The sequence below is a fragment of the Mesocricetus auratus genome, unplaced genomic scaffold (genome assembly GCF_017639785.1).
Source record: "Mesocricetus auratus isolate SY011 unplaced genomic scaffold, BCM_Maur_2.0 Super-Scaffold_100003, whole genome shotgun sequence".
In the NCBI taxonomy this organism is placed as follows: Eukaryota; Metazoa; Chordata; class Mammalia; order Rodentia; family Cricetidae; genus Mesocricetus; species Mesocricetus auratus.
This window is the reverse complement of record NW_024429188.1, coordinates 109,796,794-109,821,321: the sequence shown is the minus strand read 5'-3', so window position 1 is coordinate 109,821,321 and position 24,528 is coordinate 109,796,794. Positions and strand designations below refer to the sequence as shown.

The 24,528-nt window shown below is 36.5% G+C and overlaps 1 long non-coding RNA gene across 2 annotated transcripts in view; it reads right to left on the bottom strand.

The window, feature by feature from the left end:
- Positions 1–4,746: 4,746 nt before the first annotated feature.
- Positions 4,747–24,528, bottom strand: part of LOC121140036 — a 121,783-nt gene continuing 102,001 nt past the window's right edge. For both annotated transcript variants that reach the window (XR_005876873.1, XR_005876874.1), the window contains exon 7: positions 4,747–6,603. This is a non-coding gene — a long non-coding RNA (uncharacterized LOC121140036). The remainder of the gene's footprint in view (positions 6,604–24,528) is intronic.

Below are 24,528 nucleotides of genomic sequence, written 5' to 3'. Positions count from 1 at the left end.
AAAAGAGAATCAAGAAATGTAGTATTATGCTCAAGGAAATTCAAAGTTTAAAGACAGTCCTGATTCAAATAGAATAATTGGAGCAGTACTCTCAGGATGAGACCCCACCAAGATAGTACTAAAACTAGTAAAAAGAAAATGGCTAAGAAATCTTCTCCTGAAGCAAAGGAAATCTAATTCAATAAAGAAATGTAGCAACAAATCAAATTGCATGCAAATGCAATTCAAAGAGGGGTCCATATACTATCCAAAACTAGCAGGACTTGCCAACATTGATAATGTGGTTCTGGATGTAGTGTCATGAAGGATTCAGGAGTAAAGAGTTTGTAGAATATTTTAGCTATGTCAAGGAAAGCTATCAAGTCCAGTTGTGTGGCAGGGAAGTCCTTGCATGGAGATCCAGAGAAGCAATTGTGTGAAACTAAGGAAGTAAAGTCTGGATTCCTTTGAAGACTCCAAGATATTGGAAATGCCATGGTCCTGGAATGTCTGCAATAGAGAGTTTCATACAAGGACTTAAATCTTCCCAAGGGGTGAGTGTGCTGCAGTCAATAAACATTGGAGGAGTGGCACATTCAAAGACCCACCTAAGCAATTTTATATGAAATATAGGCTAAGGATTTGGAGTTTGCCTTACTAAGCTTCTGTCTTATTTTGCCCTAATATTCCCTCCCTTTAAGAAAGGCAATGTATATTCTGAAACACTGTATGTTAGATGTCATTTGTGTCTTGGTTTTATCATGGCTTACACTTGAAAGACTGGGTTAAGTCTCAGAAGAGTCTTTGGACTTTAGTCTTTTAAAAACAATTGAGACTGGAAAGATTCTGGGGAATTGTAAAGTTAATCTGAATGCATTTTGCATCATGATATAGCCATGAGATAAGTGGGGGTCAGAGAGTGATATATGTTGCTTTGAATGAGACTGTATGCAATAATTTCATACATTTGAATGCTTGGACCTACTTGATGGTACTGTTTAAAAAGGATTATGAGTTGTGGACTTGTGGCAGGAGGTGTGTCACTGGGAGTGGGCTTTTAGATTTCAAAAATCCAAGCCAGGCCCAGAGTCTCTTTCTCTCTGTCTTCAACTTGCTTAAAATGTAAATTATTAGCTACTATTCTAGTGTCATGCCTGTTTGCCTGCTGTCATGCTCCCCATTATGATGATCATGGATTCATCTTCTGAAACAATAAGCAAGACCCTAATTAATCGCTTTATTTTATAAGTTGCCTTGTTAATGGTATGTCATAGCAGCAATAAAAAAGTAACAAAAACAAGTGCTAATTCCAAATTGTAAAGATTATTTTTCCAATTCTCTGGTGAGCAGCTGACTTTAGTTGCCACTCTATTAGAAAACTACATGTTAAGTGGTGTTTAGGAAGGAAGTATTAGATAATTAACCATTTGGTCCCACAAAACACCAAGTTAATAGTCACAACACACAATGATAACATGGAGCAGACCTGTGTAGACTTCATGCTGGACACTTCAGTCTCTATGAGCCCATACGAGCTCCTCCATCTCCTATGACCCCCATAATCTTTTCTTTCGCCCACCTCTTTTGCATGGTTCCACAATATCCATGGGAAGTGATCTAAAGGAGGCCTCTACTTTGTACCCTCTGTCCACACAGTGTTTGGCTGTGGGTCTCTGCACCCATTGCTGTCTGTAGCTAGAAGCCTCACTAACAAAGAGTGAACAGCAACAATCTATGAGTAAAGCATATTACCATTAAAAATATCATTAAATTATGTTATACTGTAGTCATAGATTGCTACCTAGCCCAATTGTCACCAGAGAGGCTTCCTTTGGCAGCAGATGGTAGTAACATGCAGAGACTCACAGCCAGACATTAAAAAGCACTGGGAACCCTTCAGATGAGAGGGAGGAAGGATTGCAGTAGTCAGAGGGTATAATGTGTAGTCTTCCTGCCAGCCACCTGTGTCCCGAGCTGTCTTAGCCCACAAATAACACACAAAACACTATATTAATTATGTAGCTTTTGGCCATTTGCTTGGTTTCTTATTGGCTAGCTCTGACTTAATTATTAACCAATAACTGCTAATCTGGGTATTTCCTCGTGGTCTTCTCTTACCAGAGTAAAGGGTCCAGACCTCTTACTTCTCCCGTGAACTACATCGTGACTGACTGTGCCTCTGTTTTAAAGAATCTTCCTTGACTCCGAGTCCCACCTATCTTGCTTCCCTATTGGCCAACAGTGCTTTATGTAATCAACCAATAAGACAACATATACACAGAAGGACTTCCCTCATCAAGAGAGGATGGAGTACACAAGGAAAAAGTGACCCTCTGAACCAACTAAACAGACTAAGCAGGCCTCATAGGGGCTCACAGAGACTGAACAACAACCACAGGGCTTATATGGGTCTGAGCTAGGTCCTCTGCATATATACTATGATTGTATAGCTAGGTGTTCTTGTGGGACTACTATCAGTAGGAGTGGGTGTGTCTCTGACTCTTTTGGCTGCTCTTGGTACTTTTTTCCTCCTATTGGTTTGTCTGCTCAGTCTTGATATGAGGGTTTGTGCCATGTGTTATTGTAATTTGTTATGTGCGGTTGGTTGGCACCACTTAGAAGACTGCTCTTTTCTGAAGGAAAATGGAGGAGGAGTGGATCCAGGGGAGACAAAGGGTGTTAGTCAGGAACTGGGAGGAGTAGAGGGAGGTAAACTGTGATCAGGATGTAACATAGGAGACAGGAATTTTAAAGAATCATTTCATTGACTATTTTTGCTAGTTGTATTTGGTTCTGTCCTAGGTCTCTGGTTCTTGGCCATTCAAACAGTGTAGGACATGGAATCCCTGTTTTAGCATGGGCCTCAAGTTAAGCCAGACATTAGTTGCCACTCCCACAAATTCTGTTCCACCATTGCTCCAGGACATCTTGTAGGTAGGACAGATTGTAGGTAGAGTGTTTTCTGGCTGGATTGGAATCCAGGTTTTTCTTGTCGTAGCCTGCAGTGTACCTTCCCACACAAAAGAGACTATAATGTAGGGTTGAAAGTTTCATGCAGGCATAAGCTCCACCTCTCTATTAGTGATGTAATATTTATGATTTATTAAAGCTTGACTGATGATTCAGAAAAGCAAAGTTAGCCACAAGCCTTAGAAGTCAGGTACACATAGGATTAAGAGATAGACAAATCTCTGTGAGTCCAAGGTCATCCCAATCTACACAAGATTGATATAATCTAAAATAGAATTATAGTTCACACCTTTAACACCAATATTTGGGGAGCATATAAGACAGAAGCGAGGTCTCAGATATGCATTTCATTTTCCATCCACACTAAGAAAACCTTACAGACTGAGTCTTGGTGAGATCTCCTGCAGACAGGACCAGCCCATTCAGCCTGAGGTAGAGGTAAGAAGCCAGTGGCCAGCTGCTTTGTTTTTCTGATATTCAGCTTAAAGTTTCAATCCCAATATTTTTCTCTGGGTCATTTATAAATTCATGTTACATCTCTATACTATTTTTTCAAAACATATAAAAACAAACCAGTGGTAATGAACTCCATGTGTTTTATTTCTCAAAGAAACACAACAATTCTTGTAAATGACTGTGTTAAATTCCCAAGAATATGACTAAAATGACATTACAAATTATAATTACCATATGCTACAAAGGAAGGAAATAATTTACAAAACATTTAAAAATCTTCAGGGAAAGTGGGAGTAGCTTCAGACAGCACAGGGATAGAGAAAAATATGCAGGGGCCTCTTCTATTTTTAACCATTACAGTAGTAACTTCTTTTAAATTTTGCAAGATAAAAATATCACATGATTGACCTAAACACTGATGATAACTTCATATATCTATTTATGTTTTCAAATAGTTTAAAGGTTTACCAAACAATGAATATCCTAATAAATAAATCAGACATACACTCATTATTTCTCTTCTACCAATTTTTCAGTATAGTAGAAAATGACATCAAGCATGTCAATGAGGTAAATTAGTATTATAATAATAATTAGATTAAACACTACATGCAAGAAACATTGTCTATCAAAGGATGCAGATAGCTACAGTAAGGGGAATTTAAGCTAGACATAAATGACAAGGAGATAGTGAGATAAACAGTAGAAATTGAGGTGGGATAAAGGGACTTGAGTAATATTATTAATAATGTAAATACTCTAATTTATTTGATTCTTAAGTATGTCAATATCCCAATCCACTTATGTCTGTGCCAGACCACAAGCTCCGGTATTCTTGTGTCTTTTCAACTATTTACATAATATGTTCTGGCTTAATGATTTCTGTTTTGTATCAGATACGGTATCCTAGATGATATTCACAAACCCCTTTTACTTTGTGAAGAAAATTGCTCTTAATTTATTCCAGGTATATCAGTAAGTTGAAAGCCCATAGGGAATTTTTGCCTTAAAAAATTTGCGGTATCATTTTCTATTAGTTTCATGAACAATTTAAAAAATTTTTACTTCTCTGTCTTTCTATAACTCTTAGTTTTAGTTTTGTACTGAAGGGAGCTTAACTATCCTGCTGGAAGTTTCTACCATTTGAAAACCAGTTTTCCCAGGCCTTGGGATAAAAAATGTGCATTTTGCATTGAACCTCCCAATTAAGACAAGCATGCATGTGTATCCATAGAGAAACAGAGAGAGAGAGAGAGAGAGAGAGAGAGAGAGAGAGAGAGAGAGAGAGAGAGAGAGAGAGGGAGGGAGGGAGGGAGGGAGGCAGGGAGGGAGGGAGGGAGGGAGAGAGAGAGAGATCATCTGCTTGCACCTTGATCTTGGACATACCAGCCTCTAGAATTGTGATTTTTGATGCTTATTAATCATACTGGGTGGGATATTTTGGTATAGCAATGTTAAATTGCTAGGAGTTTTTCCTGATATATCAATATATATAAAGTCCCACTAATTCCCATGTTTGCAGTAATCCCTATCCAGCTATAATTAAACTCATCACACTATGTTGTAAATGTTACTTCAATGTGAATCCTCAATATAAGACTTTAAATGAATGAAGTCATGAAGGAATGCAAAAAATTAACTCCTAATTCTGAAGACTTTAGTGTTTTAAAGTGTTTTCTAAGGTTTCTCCTCTGGTTTAATATCATATTTTATTTTCTTTGTTCAATTTTTAAATCCTCTGGCTTGCCTGCTGATTTGTTTTTGAAAAAGTTCATAACACACTGCAGGATGACTGGAGACCTGTTCACAGTGTTATCGATTTGTTGAATCTTTCTACACTGCCAGAAGTGCTGGCAGCACAGTGTTAAAAATGATAATGTAATGATACATCCAGTGTATCTGGCTACTAGGGAAGGACAAAGGGTTTAAACTCTAACACATCCATCTAAATGAAATATGTCCAATATACATACATACAGCTGAAGCTAATAATAGACAACAAGAAATTAAGATTATTAGGTCAACATACTTTTCATTTAATAAATTTGTCATCTGTCTATGAAGAAAGAATGTGTGCTCTTATTTTATGGAAAAAATAATTATGCCTCTGTCTTTGGATCTATCAACAAAGGAACTTGTTACTTTAAGTAAAATGTAGGGAAAATATACTCAAAAACCAATGTTACAACCTTTGAATATTCCTTAAATTGTTTGAATATATAAAAATTTGGTAAGCAACTATTCTAAGGATCATGTCAAACTTAACAATACACTGAAATAAAGCCATTAAAACACCAACAAGTAACGTCATTAACTCCTTTTAAATATTTCATTTTCCATAACAATGTACACTTGATGGAATTTGAAGGCAAATGGATACAATTAGGAAAAAAAATCATGCTGAGTGAGGTAACCCAAACCCAGGAAGACAAACATGGCATTTATTCACAAATAAGCAGATATTATTTGTAAAATAAATAATACTACGCTACAGTGCATAGACCTAGAGAGACAAGATAACAAGGAGGACCTATGTGGGATATTTAAATCTCCCTGGGAAGGGAAAATAGAAGAGAGATTGTGAGTGGACTGCTGTTGGGATGGCAATATGAACATGAATGATAAAGTTGGTGAGGGTCAGGGAGAGAGTACTGAAAGAGACTACTGGAAACTGGACATTTTGGGGGTCAGGTAAAAGCCTGGCACATGGAATTCTCCCAGGAATCTACAAGAATGACCTGAGCTAAGACTCCTAGTAATAGTGAATACATAGCCTGAATTGACCATCTCCTGTACCCAGGCAAGACTTAAGTGGAGGGAGTGGAAAACCACCCCAACTGTACGGACTTCAATCTACAGTCTGTGCTGCCTGTGGGATGTACTGGGTTAAGGGTTGCCTAGAGTTTGAGGGAGTAGTCACCTAATGACTGATCTATCCTAAAATCCATGCCAGTAGAGTAACCTGATCCTTGACACTGCCAGGATGGAGTTCAAGGACCACAGGCTGAATGACTCAGAGACCTAGAATAGAAGCAAACATAACTGGTGGGAGACATATCAATGAGATGACGCATAATGGTTTTCTGCTATACTCAGAGATTGTTGCCAAGCCCAATTGTCACCAAAGAGGCTCCATCCAACAAGTGATGAAACCAGATGCAGAAACACAGCAAAACATTAGGCCAAGCTTGGGGAATCCTGCAGAAGAGGGGAGAGAAAAGATTATAGAAGACAGAGGGGACACAGAATCAAATAACCTGGGTTCACAGTTAGTTACAGAGACTATACCAACAACCAGGAGCCAGCATGTGACTGACCTAGACACTCTGAATATGTTACAGTTCTGTAGCTTAGTTTTCTTATGAGAATCCTAACAATGGGAGCAAGGGGTGTTGCTGACTTTTCAAGCTTTTAGACCCTACTCCCCATACTGGGTCATGTTGCCCAGCCTTAATACAAGGGTAGGTACTTAGTCTTACTGCAATTTGATATGCCACATTTTGTTGATATAAATGGTAGGCCTGCTCTTTTCTGAATAGAAATGAAGGAATTGTGTAGTGAGGGGGTAGGAACAGAGGTGGTTGCGGGAGAATTGGAGGAGAGGAGGGAGGGGAAACTGGCCAGTATGTTATATAAATAAATAAGCACATAAATAAATAAGTAATAAATAAATAAAGTACACCTCTGTAAAGGGAAGCCTTTTTCTTGAGAGAAACCTTCCCGCCAGCCTGGTTCTAGAGGCGCATCAGTCCCAAATAAACACACAGGAGGCTATATTCATTATGAAGCTGTTGGCCTTGTTTGTTTCTTGCTGGCTAGCTCTGACTTAAGTAATTACCCCATAATTGTTAATCTAAGTATGTCTCTTACCGGAGAAGTTTCCGGGCTTCATACCCCATGGCATTACATCTCGACTCCCTGTGTTTCTCCTTCCCAGAGTTCTCCTGGACTCCTAGTCCCACCTATCTAGATTCCTATTGGCTCAACAGTGCTTTATTGACATAATCACAGGACTTCCTCCACACACCTCTATATTTTCTTGTTCATGTACACCCTGACTGCTGGATGGGGTCAAAGTAGTGATGTTCTTCAACATCATTAAATTTTGAGAAACATGTACAGATTTCTCCTACTCCTCTCTGTCAGTTGATAAGATAGAATGCTAAAGGTTTCCATGATTTGTTTCCCAAGCATTTCATAATCTCTAATATAATTATTCAAGGCAGTGAAGAATCTAAATTATGTGATTAAAAAACAGAGAAATTTAGGAATAATCTCAGCCCAAAAATCTTTTATAATTTGCTGCATTTAAAGAAGTTATAGAGAAAATTTACCCATGCTCAACTGTTTTATAAATATGTACTTTGGCAAAAATATAAATTTAATGGCAGTCACACACCTACAAATGGAAGTTCACAAAACAATCTCAACTTATTAGTTTAAAATGGTTTTAACATCCAACAAATACCGAATTTCTTAAAAAAGATTACAACAATGTAATATGTGATATATTTACAAGTCTTCTGTGGAGTTAATGAAAGCTTATATGTCTGTGAGAATATATATATGTGTATATTTATACTTAAATATATATAGGAAATTGTAGTACTATAGCATGTTTATTTAATTAGGAAATTTACTTTAAATAGGTAGATATGATATAGTTTAAAATATACCTCAGAATTTATTTATTTATGTTATTGTTGATAAACATAAATACTATTATGGATGGTTTGAGTTTTATAGAACAGAACATTTTTTAAATGGAGTCATAATTATACTTTTAGTATCATATCATCACTTCAACACCCCCAAAAATTCTGAGAGAAATTTGGATATCAGTATTTTCCTGTTACAAAACAATAATTCTAATAGTAAAACATAACCAAATGACTTTCAACTTCAGCATAGGGGACTAGCACGCCTTAGGGTAGCTCTGACTATATGAAATCACTGTGTCTTGTAAGCCTCCTGTACATTAATAGCAGTCTGTCACATTCTGGAAAAGATTGCTATTTAATTCTTAAAACTTATTTACATGTATTTGTGGTATATATGTAATTTAACATCTATTTGATTAGCATGTTTATACTTGCCTAAGAAGGAAATGTGTTACTACTACTAAAAGTCACCTTAATAAGTACACACATCATAAAACTTTCTGTTGCTTTATAGTATATATGCCTTCATTTTGCATATTAAACATTTTTCTTATCAAATCAGAATACTATATTGGGACAAAATTCACAATCTTTAGAGTAGACAACATCTAGGTTCCATTTTCTGCTCTGCCATAATAACTTTTGCTTAATAACAATTGTAAAATGGGATCAAAGAGTTCAGTGATGAAACAAAAGTGTCTGTCATGTTCAAGGCTCTACATCTGATGGCCAGTACTGCAAGAAATAAAATATAGACAGTTATGACTCTAGAGAAAATGTTTGTAAAATAAAATAACACACAGATTTATTTACATTGATTATACTGAGATATAATTTACATACAAACTACTCATATTTACTGTATGCAACAAGACTTGAGATAATTGTGTCCCTTAAACTGGCTTGTCTTTACTTTGATATTCCATCATTACACCTCACAGAATGGATAAGATCAATAACACACGTGAAAGTTCATTCTGTCAAGGATGTGAAGCAAGGGAAACACTCTTCTTTTACTGTTAGGGTATACAATTGTAAAGCCACTATAAAATCAATTCCTCAGAAAACTGGGAGTTAATTTACCTCAAGACCCTGCGATGCCATTCTTAGGCACATATACAAAGGACCCTGTACCATACCACAACAAGGATCTTGTTCAACCATGTTCATTGCAGGTTTATTCACAATAGCCAGAGTCTGGAAACAACCTTAGATGCCCCTCAACTGAAGAATGGATAAAAATATTATATACTTACACAATGGCACATTACTCAGCCGTTTAAAATATGTTACATCGTGAAATGTACAGGGAAATAGATACAGCTAGAAAAAAATCATCCTGAGTGAGGTAATCCAGAACCAGAAAGACAAATATGACATGCATTCATTTATAGGTGGATATTACCTGTTAAGTAAATGATAACCAAGATGAAATACATGGACACAGAGAAGTTGTCTAGAGGGGAATGAAGAGACCTCCTTGGGAGGTAGAAATAGAATAGATTTTATGGCCAGACAGAGGGCAGGTGTGGATGGGAGCAGAGGAATCAGATTGAGGGGAATGAGTTAGAGGGAGAGAGTATGGAGAAATGTAGTTATAATTGGTGACCCTTTGAGGGACTGTGTAGAAAACAGGTGCAGTGGAAATTCCCTTAAATTTATTAAGGTAATCCTAGTGAGGACTCGTAATAATGGGAGATACAGAGTCTGAACTGGTCATCTTTTGTAGGTGAGGCTTCCAGTGGCAGGACTGGGTTACTTTAAATTGAGATGTTAGAAAAGGAAGGTCCCATAAAAGTCCCCAAACAAACCAGACTGTTGCAAAGACAAAAATTTGCTCTCCACAGACAGCAGACACCTATTGTCAAGACCAACACCCACACAAGTCTTTGAACATGGCAAATACAAATGCTGGCAATATGGAGTCTTTACCACTTTATTCTAGAACCTTGGTGTGGGAAGATACTTTTTAGGCCACCAAAAGAGAAATATGGACACCAATCCAGCCATAAAACATGTGACCTACAAACTTTCCTGGCTATATAATATGCTAGGGCAATGGTGGCACAGAATTTGTGGGAATAGCTAACCTATGTCTTATTTGGCTTAAGACACAATCTGTAAATAGAAACCACTGCTTGGTTAACCAAGAAACAGGCTAGATATTCCAGAGACATTGGGTGAAACCAAATACTATTGATCTTAAAGATAAAAATAATAAATAATATAATTCCAAAGGGTATTCTCCTATACTCACAGATCAGTGCCTAACCCAATCATCATTAAAGAGGCTTCCTCTGGAAGCAGATGAGAATAGATACAGAGACCCACAGCTAGACATTATGTGAAGAAAGGATCTAAATTTGAAGTCTCCATCAAATTCCTCCCCTCAATACTCAGAGAATCTAGTGGAAAAGGAAGCTAAAAGATTGTAAGAGACAGAAGGGAGACAGGTCACCAGGAGAACAAGGCCTTCTGAATCAACTAATCAGTGATTACCAACTCACAGAGACTGAGGGAGTTATCACAGGGACTACATGGGTCTACACCAGGTCCTCTGTGCATGCATTACAGTTATTATCTTAGTATTTTCATGCCACTTTTGACTATGAGAACAAGTGTGTCTCTGACTTTTGTGCTTACACTTAGAACTCTTTACCTCCCATTAGTTTGCTGCGTCCAAATTCAGCATGATAGATTTTGTTTGATCTTGCTATATTTTATTTTGTCATGTTTGGTTGATATGTCTTAAAACCCTGTTGTTTTTTATGATAGGCAGGACAATATTAAATCTGGGGGAGGAAGGAAGTGGCAAAGAACTGGGAGAAAGAGGGGGAAAGGAAACTATAATCAGCATATATTGTATGAAAAAATAATTTATTTTCAATAAGAGACAGATGTAAAAATATCTGTAATTAAAACAAACAAATCTTGACATTTAGCCAACTCAACGTAAGATATGTCAAGGATTGGCTCAAATATTCCTTTCTTCTTATACTGAATTGCTTCCATAACACTAAAACATGTTAGTAGGTTATCTAGGCATCATTGAAGGGAAGAAGACTTCATGTCTCCCAGTGTTTTCTACTAATGAAAACATGGTCTCAGGAGCCTTCTGAGCAGGCAGACAAGTCTCCTTTCATCATAAGCTAGAACAGGATTAAAAGCACATTCCAGATATTTACTGAAAGTGAACTACAATTAACCCGAGAGCCTTAGAAAGGCTCTATTCCTAATGGGTTTGACAATTTTCTATCATGTATATGAGTTATGAGATAGATATCAACAAGGAGGATGTTTTATAAAGGAAAGAATGAAAATAATTGAAGATGGTATCATCATTACTTTTCTTGTTTGTGTGATAAAATACCCAAATAAAACTTAAAAGTATAGAGGGCATATTATACCTTACAATTAAAACTTAAAGTTTATCTGTCATATAAAACATGGACCCCAAAAAGATAGCTGAGAGGCCAGAATGGGACTGATCCAGACCCCCTGAACGTGGATGAAAGTGAGGAGGTTTCAGCATTCTTTGGGGCCTCGGGCAATAGATCAATATTTATCCATAGCATCCAAATGGACTTTGGGAGCCCATACCATATGGAGGGATGCTTTCTCAGCCTGGACACATGAGGGAGGGCATAGCCCCTGCCTCGGGAAAATATGACAGAATTTGTAGATTCCCCATGAAGTGCCTCCCTCACCCTCCCTGGAAAGTGGAGTTGGGATTGGGTGGGCAGTTGAGGTTGATGGGGGGTTGGAGGAGGAGGGGAGTGAGAGGGAGTTGGGATTGACACGTGAAGCAAGCTTGTTTCTAATTTAAATAAAAAAAAACAGAAAAAAACTTACACTTTATCATTGTGGGAAAATTGCAGAAACATGAGCTTAAGGCAGTTGGTCACCTTAAATGTATGTAGGCTGTCAGTGATGAATGCTTGCTCTGTTAATTATCTTCTTTTTTATGTAGTTTGCAATCCCTTACAAGGGAATGTCACCAGCTAGAAGAGGAACCGAGCCGTTCTCACCTCAGTTAACCTAACCAAGATAATTCCCAATGGCATACCACATAAAAAGCTGGCTGTGGTCCTGGCCATCCCTGTTCTTGGAAGATGGAGAAAAAATGATCCCTGAGGTTTTCAATTAGCTAGTCTTGGCAAATGGGTGAGCTACAGGTTTACCAAGAGACCTTGTCTGTGGAAGTATATTGAGGTCTGCTGGGATAGTTCAGCTGTTTAGAACATTTATTGTTCTTGCAGACTACTTGGATTTTTATCCTAGAATTCACATGGAGGCTTATAAACATCCAGAACTCTTGCTCTAGAGGATGGGATATCCTCTTCTGACCTGCGCAGTCACCACTATCATACATGGTGCAGATATTTATATGCAGGCAAAACACCCATAAACATAAAATAAAATAACAAATTTTAAAATACTTAAAACATAAAGGGTACACTAATACCGAAGACATCAGATATTGGTCTCAGGCCTCCTTAAGTACACCACACACACACACACACACACACACACACACACACACGCACCACACAGGAGTACATGCATGCGCACACAAACACAATGTTAAACAACTTCTTAATTTATGGTAGAACAAAAACAAGCCAAAGTCAGATTTGAAATCTCATTCGTAAGGCTATTTCATCCACCTGTAAAATGTACAAGGTAATATTGCCTTTTATGGAGTGATACAGTAAGATTTTGAACTTTATACACATACCCTAGAAACAGGACTTACACATAACTGGCACTCAGTAAATATTATTACTGAAATCTGTTATTATTGATTTTAATGTACACCAGGCATGCACTCAACTGGAAAACTTATGCAGAGACACAGCACATATAACAGTATATTGAGTACTCTATAAGCTAAAAAATATTGTAAACTTACATAGTATAACACGTTAAACAACTAAAACACAAATTAGGAAAGCATGAGAGTTTAAGCTGGTAGGTCTGGATTGTCCTGAGTCTAGGACTTGGTGACCTTGACCTCTAATCAATTATTTTACATGATTGTGCTTTACTTTCATTATTTTCTAAAAATAAATACTAATAACACCTACCTTAAAGGATTGATCTGAGGGTTAAATAAAAATATGTATCACAAGACTGACACATGATATGGGCTCAATAAATGACAGTTGCTATTATTTATCATTGAGTTTTCATTTTTATTAAATGCATATGAAGTTATGTCTCCAAAATAACCATTGAATTAGTTTGTAGGAAAAACAGCAATGATTAGATTGTCATTGACTGTTATTTTGACTGGCATGACCAAGCCAGTGACTCAGAACTACCAATGTGTGTTGACAAAACGAGAAGTGGCTAGTTAATTAAGTATAAGGTGTTGATCCAATAACTCTGTGTATGCACATAGGTTGATTATGATTTCTTCCATTTATATACTGCCTTTCTTAATATGTCTGACAGGAAAGTGATTGGATTTTAATTATTCATTTAAAAATTTATGCCCAGAGGCTCCTAAGCTTTATTTTAGCTCTATTACTGAGGTGATTGGGCATTCCTACCCTAGCTAGCCTGACACTAGATTTCATGCATTCTTCTAAGTAATCTGTTAATAGAGAGTAATTTTAGCCAAATTAGGCAAATTTTCAACACATGGGTAAGAAGCACCCAAGTCAAGTATAGGAATGACACAGACAGACGGACAGAGAGAGAGAGAGAGAGAGAGAGAGAGAGAGAGAGAGAGAGAGAGAGAGAGAGAGAGAGAATTTCCAAAGAGAATGAAAGTAGGCATTTACAACTGTGAGTGCCTTATGAGAATCAAATTGTCAGGATTCAGACTAACATTGCAGAAACTGCATACATTGGAGAAACTGAAATACAAAGGGCAGAAATACTTTTTCCAAGTTATAAAGGTTACACAGTTATAAAATCAGTGAATGTAAGGAGAAAAGAGTGAGCCAGCTGACTCTCTAGACTCATTAACCAGTCAATATTTGTGTGGTAATATATGGTAATTAACTGAGAAATAGATTTGAGCATCTCCAAAAAGGGAGAAACCAGAGAAAAGAGCTGAATTTACATGCTTAAAGGAAAATTCAGGACAATGTCACTGCCCTAGTTCAACCTAACAGCTAATCACAATAACCAGAGTCTAGCCTGTGTCACTGGCTGTGGAATTCAGCCATCAGAAGATGAAATCCCCAAAGGAGCTCACACTGGCTAGGAGACTCCAGGATTATGTCTCTAGTTTCAGATCTGCTGAGCTCTTAAGAATAGCTGACATTTATCATATAACTTATATTAGCTATTTAAGCAGAAAACATTATTCTTTTGTGGAGTTTAGTTTCCCAAGGTCAGGGACCATGTCTGTCTTGCTTTATGTTACATCATAAATCTCTAAAGCAATCTTTTGTGCATATTCAATATTAAACAAACACTTGTTGGAACAATAATAACTTGAAATGGAGAGTAGAACTTGAAGTTTAAGCCCTTGACCATAGAGCTTTCAAGGGGAAGCAGAGCTCTGTGGGCTCCAGATACAAGTCAAGCTGAGCTGCCTACAAATACAGTGCACCATTGAATATTGTGATGTTCTACATATTGATGGAGTTATGCTTCTAAATGTTAGACTAGCAAAATAGCCTTCAGTGGTCATAGATGCTTAATACACTTGTTTCTCCAAAGACATGTTAAAAACAATTATCAATATATATATACATATATATATATGTCATGTTTGTCACATTTGAAAGAAGTGGTCTTTATGTAAAATTTAGCAAATATTCAGGAAATTTCCTTCTTCATTAACTTGAATATAATTTTCCCTGTGGTTTTTACCATAGTAGTGTGTAAATAAAGTGTTGCCTGAATCCAAACCACAGGTTGACTGCTACAGAAGAGCTGGGAATATGGATCCCTCTGACTCTAACTGCTCTGCCTCCAAATATCATAGCTTGTTAAATAATTTGAATGCCATGTCTACTTCAAGTACCTCTTAGAAGAGGCAGTAGGTGGTACCCTCAAACGAATTGGTACAGGAGACAGATTCCTGAACATAACACCAGTAGCACAGATGCTGAGATCAACAATTAATAAATGGGACATCCTGAAACTGAGAAGCTTCTATAAGGCAAAGGACACAGTCAATAAAACAAAATGGCAGCTCACACAATAGGAAAACAATTTTGCCAGCTCTACATCTGACAAAGGGCTGATTTCCAAAATATACAAAGAACTCAAGAAACTAGTTACCAAAACACCAAATAATCAAATTAAAAAGTGGGGTACAGAGCTAAATAGAGAATTTTCAGTAGAGGAATCTAATTGACTGAAAGACATACAAGAAAGTGCTCAACATCCTTAGTCATCAGGGAAATGCAAATCAAAACTCTGAGATAACATCTTGCTTCTGTGAGAATGCCTAAAATCAAAAACACCAATGTTGGAGAGGAAATGGAGAAAGGGGACGAATACTACACTATCCATTTTTTTGTGGTTTATATTTCTGTGGATTTTGCTTGCACATATAATCTATGATATTCACTGCTGTATATATTCACAAAAACCTAAATCAGATAGTCCCCTTTATTGTCATAATGATTTTGCTTTCTTTTGTTACTTCCATATTCCTCTATATTATTTAATTGATTAATTAATCTAATATATTTAATGATAAATTATGCAGTTTCCATGCAGATTATGAAATATTTCAGGAAGGCTGATTCATTCATCCAGTGACCACCAGCTCTTAGTATCATGCCTGTTTCATATTAAGTACTATATAAACTAAAATGTAATAATAAGAAGATAAGGTAGCTATTTTTAACTAAAAGACTCTTGGGAATTTTTTGGGGGGAAGTAACATTTTAACCAGTAGTACACTTTGTATATAACAGCAAAAACCATGGTAAGATCAAAGACTAATTTTAGACTATAAAATAATAAAAAAAATCTTAATGATGAATCATTGCATGTTGTATTTTTGTGGAGAGCAGTAAAACAAATTATGAAAAATGCCTCAATGGTAATTGAATCTAGGTCACCATGGTGATTTGAAATAAAATGGTCCCCAAAGGAAATGGCACTATTAGGAAGGGTGGTCTTGTTGGAGGAAGTATGTCCCTGTGTGGTCAGGCTTTGAAGTATTTTTTGTTCAAGCTTCTGTCAATGAGACAGTTGACTTGCTGTTGCCTGCAAGATGCAGCACCCTCAGCATCAGCACCATGACTGTCTGCACACTGCCATACTCTCCATCGGAAACTGTAAATGAACCCACTCATTTAAATGTCTTCTTTCTAAGGGGTGCTGTGATCACAGGAATAGCAAATCGTAAAACAACCATAAATGTTATCTGTAATACCAAGGAAAGGAAACATATATTATTGCAAATTTTATGGAGAAAGATGAAGAATTTTAATGATTTTTACATAGGGAATTAAAGTATTAATTTAATATTAAAAGACTGCCATGGCTGGTATCTGGAGAAAAGGGAGACAACCAGAGGGAGAGAATACAACAGTAAAGGAAAGCTTCAATTAATCAAATGAATGACAGTGAACTTAAAGTGGGTTGATGGGGGATGTTCTTCTGTATATATGTTTCTCTTATTGGTTGATAAATCAAACACTATTTGGCCAATAGCCAATAAAGGTAGGAAGATAGGCAGGACATGGATATGAGGAGACTTCTTGGAAAGGATGGCAGAGAGGTACAGCGAGAGGATGCTATGCTGCCCAAGGAGTAACATGTTGGATTACAGGTAAGTAACAGCCTCACAGAAATACATAGATTGAGAGAAATGGGTTAATAACTAAGACAGAGCTAGCCAATAAGAAGCCCTAACTATCAGCCAACAGATTAATAGTTAATATAAGTCTCTGTGTGTTTATTTGGGACAAGGCAACAGGACCAGGTTGGACAAGTAAACCTCCCCAACAGTGGGTAGTCACAGAGAAGGCAGAGAGACATAAATTAATTTGGGATTGGAGAAAGACAGAGGATACAATTGATAAAATATTAGGTAGCATTTTTGTACATGAAGAAAAGCTATGGGAATTATCTCAGAATAAGAAACAAGGAAAAATAAAATATTTGAGAAAAAATTAATGTTTTTGGTTTGTTGGGTCACATATATAGTTTTTGCTTTTTTAAAGTATTGTGTCATTACCCAATTCCATCTTTCCATAAAATAAAAGTAAAACTACATATGATAATCAATGCTTTCAAAACACAACTTTGATTCATCTTCCATGCAAATAACCCTTAGAAAAAGACTTAGTATGTATATTTATTTGTTTATTTGTTATTGTGCATGTGCATATGTGTGCACACGATGTGTTTGTATGAGAGTGCAGACATGTATATTCCATGGCACACATGTGGAATTGAAAGGACATATCTCTATAGCTGGTACTTTCCTTCAATCATGGGTTCTTGGGTTCAATCTTCGGTCATCAGTCTTGGACATCAAATGCTTTTAGATGTTGTGACGAAATTCTAGTAATTTTCCAGATTATATTATAAATCCATGATGTGATAGCTTAGAAGTAGGAAAAATTATGTAGATAATAATATGGAAGATTAGTCTGACTCTAATATAGGGGTTTGAGGGAACTATCTTTCAATTAACCTGATTAAGACATAGAGTCAATAGTGACATTGATAATACTCTTTAATATATTCAATAAAATGTAAGGATAATAATCTCCACTTAATGCTCAATATTTGAATAAAACCTAATATCTTAGTTCTAGGTAGTATGTTCTCATTGGCATAAAAATCCAAGATGTCATATCAAAATAGAAGACAAGATGCTGCCACTGGATGAGGGATATCGTTCATGGCTGCATAGATAACTAGCATTGCATTCAAATGAAAAAGGTCTTCAGGGCACAGTTTCAAAGAGCGACTAAGCACCAATATTGCACACTGCAGCATATACCTAGTGTTTTTAGTGAGATCAATATTTGTTTGCTCTTAATAGAAATACCATTTTCCTCATTCATTTACTCATGTCAATAGAGTTCTTAATACTCTGACACTTTATACCAATATTATAATATTGGCCTATTACACAGGTTGCACAAAGCTTACAGCTTGTTGTCCTAGCACCTGTGAATGAGGCAGGTTGTAAAGTACTGGCTTAACTATCAGGTTATATAGTATGGAGAATATTTTGCATAATTTAAAAAATAATTTTGCTAATAAATCAGTGTGCACCTGAATCGTACTATATTGAGAATTAAAGAAAATTACATAAAGAATTGCACTTATTGTTTAACCTTCCATCCCCTCAAAAATGTAATTATAAATTATGAAAGAAACAATAAAATGTGTATTAGAGTATAAATTGAGGAGGCCTTGGGCCATTGTTTGTATTAATTACAGTTTTTATTTCAGTGAAGAAACACCATGACCACAGAAACTCTTATAAAGAAATACATTTAATTGTGGGTGGCTCTCTTACAATATCACAAGTTCAGTCCATTATCATCATGGCAGGGAACATGAAAGCTTGTAGCCAGATGTGATGCTGAAATGGAGAGTCCTACATCTTGTAGGCAACAGAAAATCTTCTGAGATACAGGATGGTATCTTGTGCATAGGAAACCTCAAAACCCACACTGACACTGACACACTTCCTTCAACAAAGCCACATCTCCTAATAGTGCCAATCCCTATGAGTTTATGGGGGCCAATTACATTCAAACTACCACATGGTTATTAGTAATAATAATGAAAAATGATCTGGAATTTTGTAATCATCTACCACATTATTAGGGATAATTTAAGGAAAAATGTTCTGGAACTTTCTAGTCAACAAACAGCAAAGATAGAAAAAGAAATACTTTAAACAATTTACATAACAGTAAGAATATGTGGTAGTTAATACTGTCTATGACATTAATAACATTTAGAATTACTCCTTGAACAAATCTCTGAGAAAAATCTATAAGGAATTGTCTAGATGTGATTGAATAAAGCGGTAAAATGCACCCTATTGGTTTGCATAGCATTCCATAGTCTAGTGTGTCAGACTGAATAAATATGAAAAAGGTCATTAAGAAGTACTCCCTCTCTCTTCTTTCTGACTGTGGGTGGAATATGTAGAGCTGCCATGTTCTTCCCCATCATGATGATGATGGACTGTATTTTCAGTCTATGAGGCAAAATATACTCTTCCTTCTTTAAGACACATTTTCCAAGTATCATGTCAGACCAACAAAAAGTCACCAGTAAATACAGTGTGTAAAGAATGAAATCAGGAAAGGCTACATTAAATGCCCTTCCCTGAATAATATTGACTATTACATTGTATGTCATCCTAGAGTCTTCATCCAGTGGCTGATGGAAGTAGAAGCAGACACCCACAGCTAAACACTGAACTGAAATCCTAGAATCCAGTTACAGAGAGGGAGGAGTGACGAGCAAAGGGGTCAAGACTGGGCAGGTAAAACCCACAGAAACAACTGACCTGAACAAGGGGGAGATCATATACCCAAGACTGATGGCTGAGAGGCCAACATAGGACTGATCCAGACCCCCTGAACATGGGTACCAGTGAGGAGTCCTCAGCAATGTTTGGAGCCTCAGAAACTAGATCAGTATTAATTCCTGGCATCCAAATGGACTTTGAGAGCCCATTCCACATGAAGGGATTTTGTCTCAGCCTGGGCACATGGAGGAGCGCCTAGACCCTACCCCAGATGATATGACAGACTTTGGAGATCCCCCATGAAGGGCTTCACCCTCACTGGAGACTGGAGTGGGGATTGAGTGGGGGTTTGGGTGGGTTGGTGAGGGATGGGGGAGGAGTGGAGGGAGAAGGAGCTGAGATTGACATGTGAAGCAAGCTTGTTTCTAATTTAAATAAAAAAGAATGAAATCATATGGTAAGGGACAAGGTCATGTCTACACACACACACACATTATATAAAGGGATCTATTAGAATGGTGAACATCATATGAACTGGGTAGTCCAAATATGGCCATATGCACACTGAAAACCAGAAAGAAAGCAATAAAAATATTCCAAGTCAAACTCAGAAGATAAGGGAATCAAGGAAATTGTTCTATTTTTTTATATTTCCCACCCACGTATTGGTTTCTCTATCAATTTAATAATCATTTCAGTATCTCAATTCTGTGTTTGTTGAACACTTTGAGCACTTAACAAATGATGCCTTATAATTTCCTTACTCTATGTAGTAACAATTTTGGAAGAACAAATACACGGCATTTGAGTAGAGTTTCCACAACTCGATGGCATATTCTTTTAAAGAGGCACTTTATTTCTTCTACCATAATATTTTTGTTGATCACGTGGTAACTTCATACAATGCACCCAAATCAAACTCACTGTCCATTCATCCTAGTTTCTCCTTGTGTCTTACTTCCTCCCCCCCCCCCAAAATTACATCAAGTCCAAATTGTCCTGTCCATGTAATCATTGGAGCATGGTCAAACTCCCAGTGGCCAGCCCTTAAAGGGGGGGCACTTTAAAAGTTACTCATGAGCATAGATTTTTCTTTACAATTAATGGCAAAAGAATGTGGTTCTTTCATGGCCCAATTGTCTCTTCTATGTGATCTAAGAATGTCCTATCACAAAAGCACAAAGAACTATCACAGTGATTGCACTCTGCCTGGGACATTCTTGAGGTATATTTGATTTCAGCTACACCTGCACTTCTTTTGCACTGATTTGTTTTTATGTTTTTTGGATTGTATACAGTCTAGGAATTGAAATGCTAAAAAGGTAGCGCACCATACTGAAGACATTTAGAGACTGTGTATCTTGACATCCCATTGAATTCTAGTGCAGGACCTCTCATATTTGGTTGTATACACCTGTAGCAGGCATTCCAACCAGTTCCCAAATTATGGAAAGGAAACTTATTAATAGTTTTAAATACTTGGCCTAGCTTAGGCTCATTTCTGTAAAGCTCTTTTAGCTTAAATGAACCTGTTTCTCTTTATCTACCTTTTGCCTCAAAACCCTTTTCTCTTCTTTCCTTCTGTACATCTTTCACTGCTTCCCTTTTCTGCTGACTTGAAGCTGCCTGGTTGGCCCCAGGCATCTCCATCATTCTTTTCTCTCTTCTCTTCTTTTCTCCATCATAGCTTTCTACTCTTATGTATTCTCTCTGACTGCCTAGTTATTGGCCGTTCAGATTTTTATTAGACCAATCAGGCACCTTAGGCAGGCAAGGTGAAACAAATGCAGCACATCTTTTCATAATTAAACAAAGGAAGCATTAAAAATGTAACACATGTTTTTATAGTTTCACAAATACATCATAAGCAAATGCAACACATCTTTACACAGTTAAATATTCCACAGAACAAAGAAATGTAACATATATTTGCCTATTTTAAACAATGTTCCACAACACATAACACTGTTACTGCTCATTACAATCCTACACTCTCATTTAAAAGGACACTTGCCCTAATCTTGAAGTATACCTTGAAAGGTAGTCTTTTCTTAAATTTACCAGGAGCTTAATAGAAGCACCATGTAACTCTATCCCATTAGAACTATATATTCAATCTCTATTGCTTCTATGATTCAAGCGAGCATTATCAATAGGCTTGCTCCCAAAAGTGGTAGTATTGAGAAACAAGACTCTTAAGACTTGCTTGCTTTGGTATTTTGGTACATTTACTCAGAAAGGATGATTATAAGATCGCTTTCTGATTGCATACTCAAATTTTGATTCTGTGTTTCTTGAACATTTTGCACAAATGGAGCCTAGTAGTTTTCTTATTCTCTGTAGTAACTGTTTTGAAAGGGCAAAAACATGGCAGTTTAGCAGACGATGATCTCTATGATTACTGACTTAAAATGTGATACCGTGCTTCTTGGCTCAAACCAGTATTTAATGTCCCACCCTTGACAGAATCCCAAACCCATGAGGCCTACTTGATCTTCTGTCTAATGTTAGGATATCTTACAAACAAGACAAAAATCTCACTATGTAGCTCTTGCTGGCCTCAAATTATTTAACAGCTTCCCTCTTGAGAGTTAAAAGCGCTAGAATTATGAGCACCAACTTATATGCCTTAAGTTTTATCACTGTACACCTAAGAGACATTTCATTACTCACAAAGTAGCTGAGAATAAACGACAATTAGTGTTTTAACCAGCTCCTAGCATGCATGGGTGCAAGCTGACAGCAAAATCAACTAACAATTGGATCCATCTTTGAGACATGTTTTGGTGCCAGGCACATGAAGTTTTAATTACAATCACTTTTAAATATGCATGGTTATTGAGCTTCCTTATCCCCATGCAAAAACAAGATAAAAAGTTGTTTTGAAATCTGATCACAGAAAACACTTTATACCTACAATACACAGTTGTAGAATGCATAATTAATTAGTCATAGGAAATAAGCATTTTGTAGTGGGTTAGTTATTATGTTCAGTGCCACAGAACAAACAAAAATGTCCTCTTCCTTGAGTATTTTTATAAGTGAATTTGTCAACATGTACGAAGACAAAATTGATTAGTATGATAATTATTGTAGGTGCTGGCATGTCTTGTACAAGACAATGAAAGCTTTGGCATTTCTCCAATTTCCAAGATTATTCATTTCTAACATTCCTTGGCTAACATACATCTAACTGTATCAACACTGTACTAGTGAAGCTTAAGCTCACAGCACTAGTTCTCCATGTATTTTGATTTCTATGTATTCCATTATTTGTTCATTAAACAAAAGTATATCACATGCTGAAATATGCTATTATGCTTTAGAAAAGATAAAGACATTACTGGGAAAAATAAACTATAGCCTTTACTGTCAAGTATTTTCACATGTTAGAAGGCAAATTACCCATGTACACAAGTATGACACAAACTAAAATGTGAGACAAGATAAAAGGTTGAAATATATTTGAAGTAGTATTGAAGCATCCTTTCAGTACTAAACGAATCTGTACAATTATGAGGAATTTCTTCACTTAACATTCATTACAATCCAATGAGCTCATTTTCAGAGTAATTATTTATTATAAATCATAGCTTTCTGTGGTGGTCTTGGATGTCTGTGCTTGACTATCTGCTAGTTTCTGTTGCCACTTCTTCTGTCCATTATGACCTCTTACCTGTGTGTTTTGTGAGTTAACACATGATTGTTAGACACATACTATTGTATGTAGTAATTATCTATTATTTATAATTATGCTATTTCCCTTTACTGATATAACACCATTTGTACATTCCACTGTTGATATACAACAAGATTATTTCCATGTGTAGCTATCTGAATAAAAGTGTCAAGAATAAATATGTTAAATATGGTGGTTATATCTTGGTAGACCATAGAAATGTATAATCATTTCTATTGGGCATGCGCTCAGAATATGATTGCTGGGTCACAGTGTAGATGTAGGTTTACTGCCAAACTAATTTTTAAAAGACGCTCTGCCACTTTGCATAAGCACCAGGAACATACAGCAATTCTAATCATTCTACATTTTGTCAACAATTATTACTGCTACTTATTTTATTTTAACTATTCAAGTAGGTATATAACAGTTTCTTATTGCAGTTTTAAATTTGATAATTAAGTAATAATATTGCATATACCTGTATGTCCTTAATGTTTTCATATTCTATTTTATGGAGTGCCTGTTCAAAAATTCTGCCCATTCTATTGAACTACTTGCATTCTTTACTGATTTTTATTATTTATGCATTTTGTATTCTGTATCTAGTATGTGTTTTATATGTTCCCTTTTCAAGTCTGCAGCTTTTGTTTATACTCTGTTAAATGTAGTTCTAGTTCAATAAAAGCTATTAACTTTAATTGAGTCAAATTTTATCAATCTTCTCTAATGGTTGGCCCATTTATTGTCCTATTTAGTAAATGTTTGTTATAGTGTTGGACAGATGTCCCAGCTACTAAACAGTGTTACTGCTCTTGCAATGAACCAGGGTTTGTTTCTCAACAACCATATCCAGTGGCTCACAAGTTCCACAAGTTCAAAGCAATCCAATGTCCTCTTTAGCTTCCTTGGGTACCTTTATGCATGCGGTGCATATAAACTCACACAGGCACACACACACATATGCCTATTTAAAAAAATAAATCATGCGTTGTTTGTTTGCATTTAAATTTTTTTTCGAGGTTCATACATGAACAGAGGAAGATGAAATCTATGAGTCCAAGACATGAGCCAACCTGGAGTCTGCTTATGCTGTCAGATGTCCTGATAGTGGCTAGGCAATGAGGATCTACCACGCCATGATGCCTGAGACCTAGCAACAAGCACTCTCAGAGATCGTGATTATGCTTAGCCAATGAGTAATGATCATGTGATGTCAACAGATCAGAACACCTGGGTGCTGGGAGGGTATATATGGTTCTCCCCATTGCTAAATAAACAAGTCTGCTGTTTTTCCTTTCAGTGTATCACAAAAAAGTAAAGGACCCAAAGACAGTACCTTCTCACTCCCACCC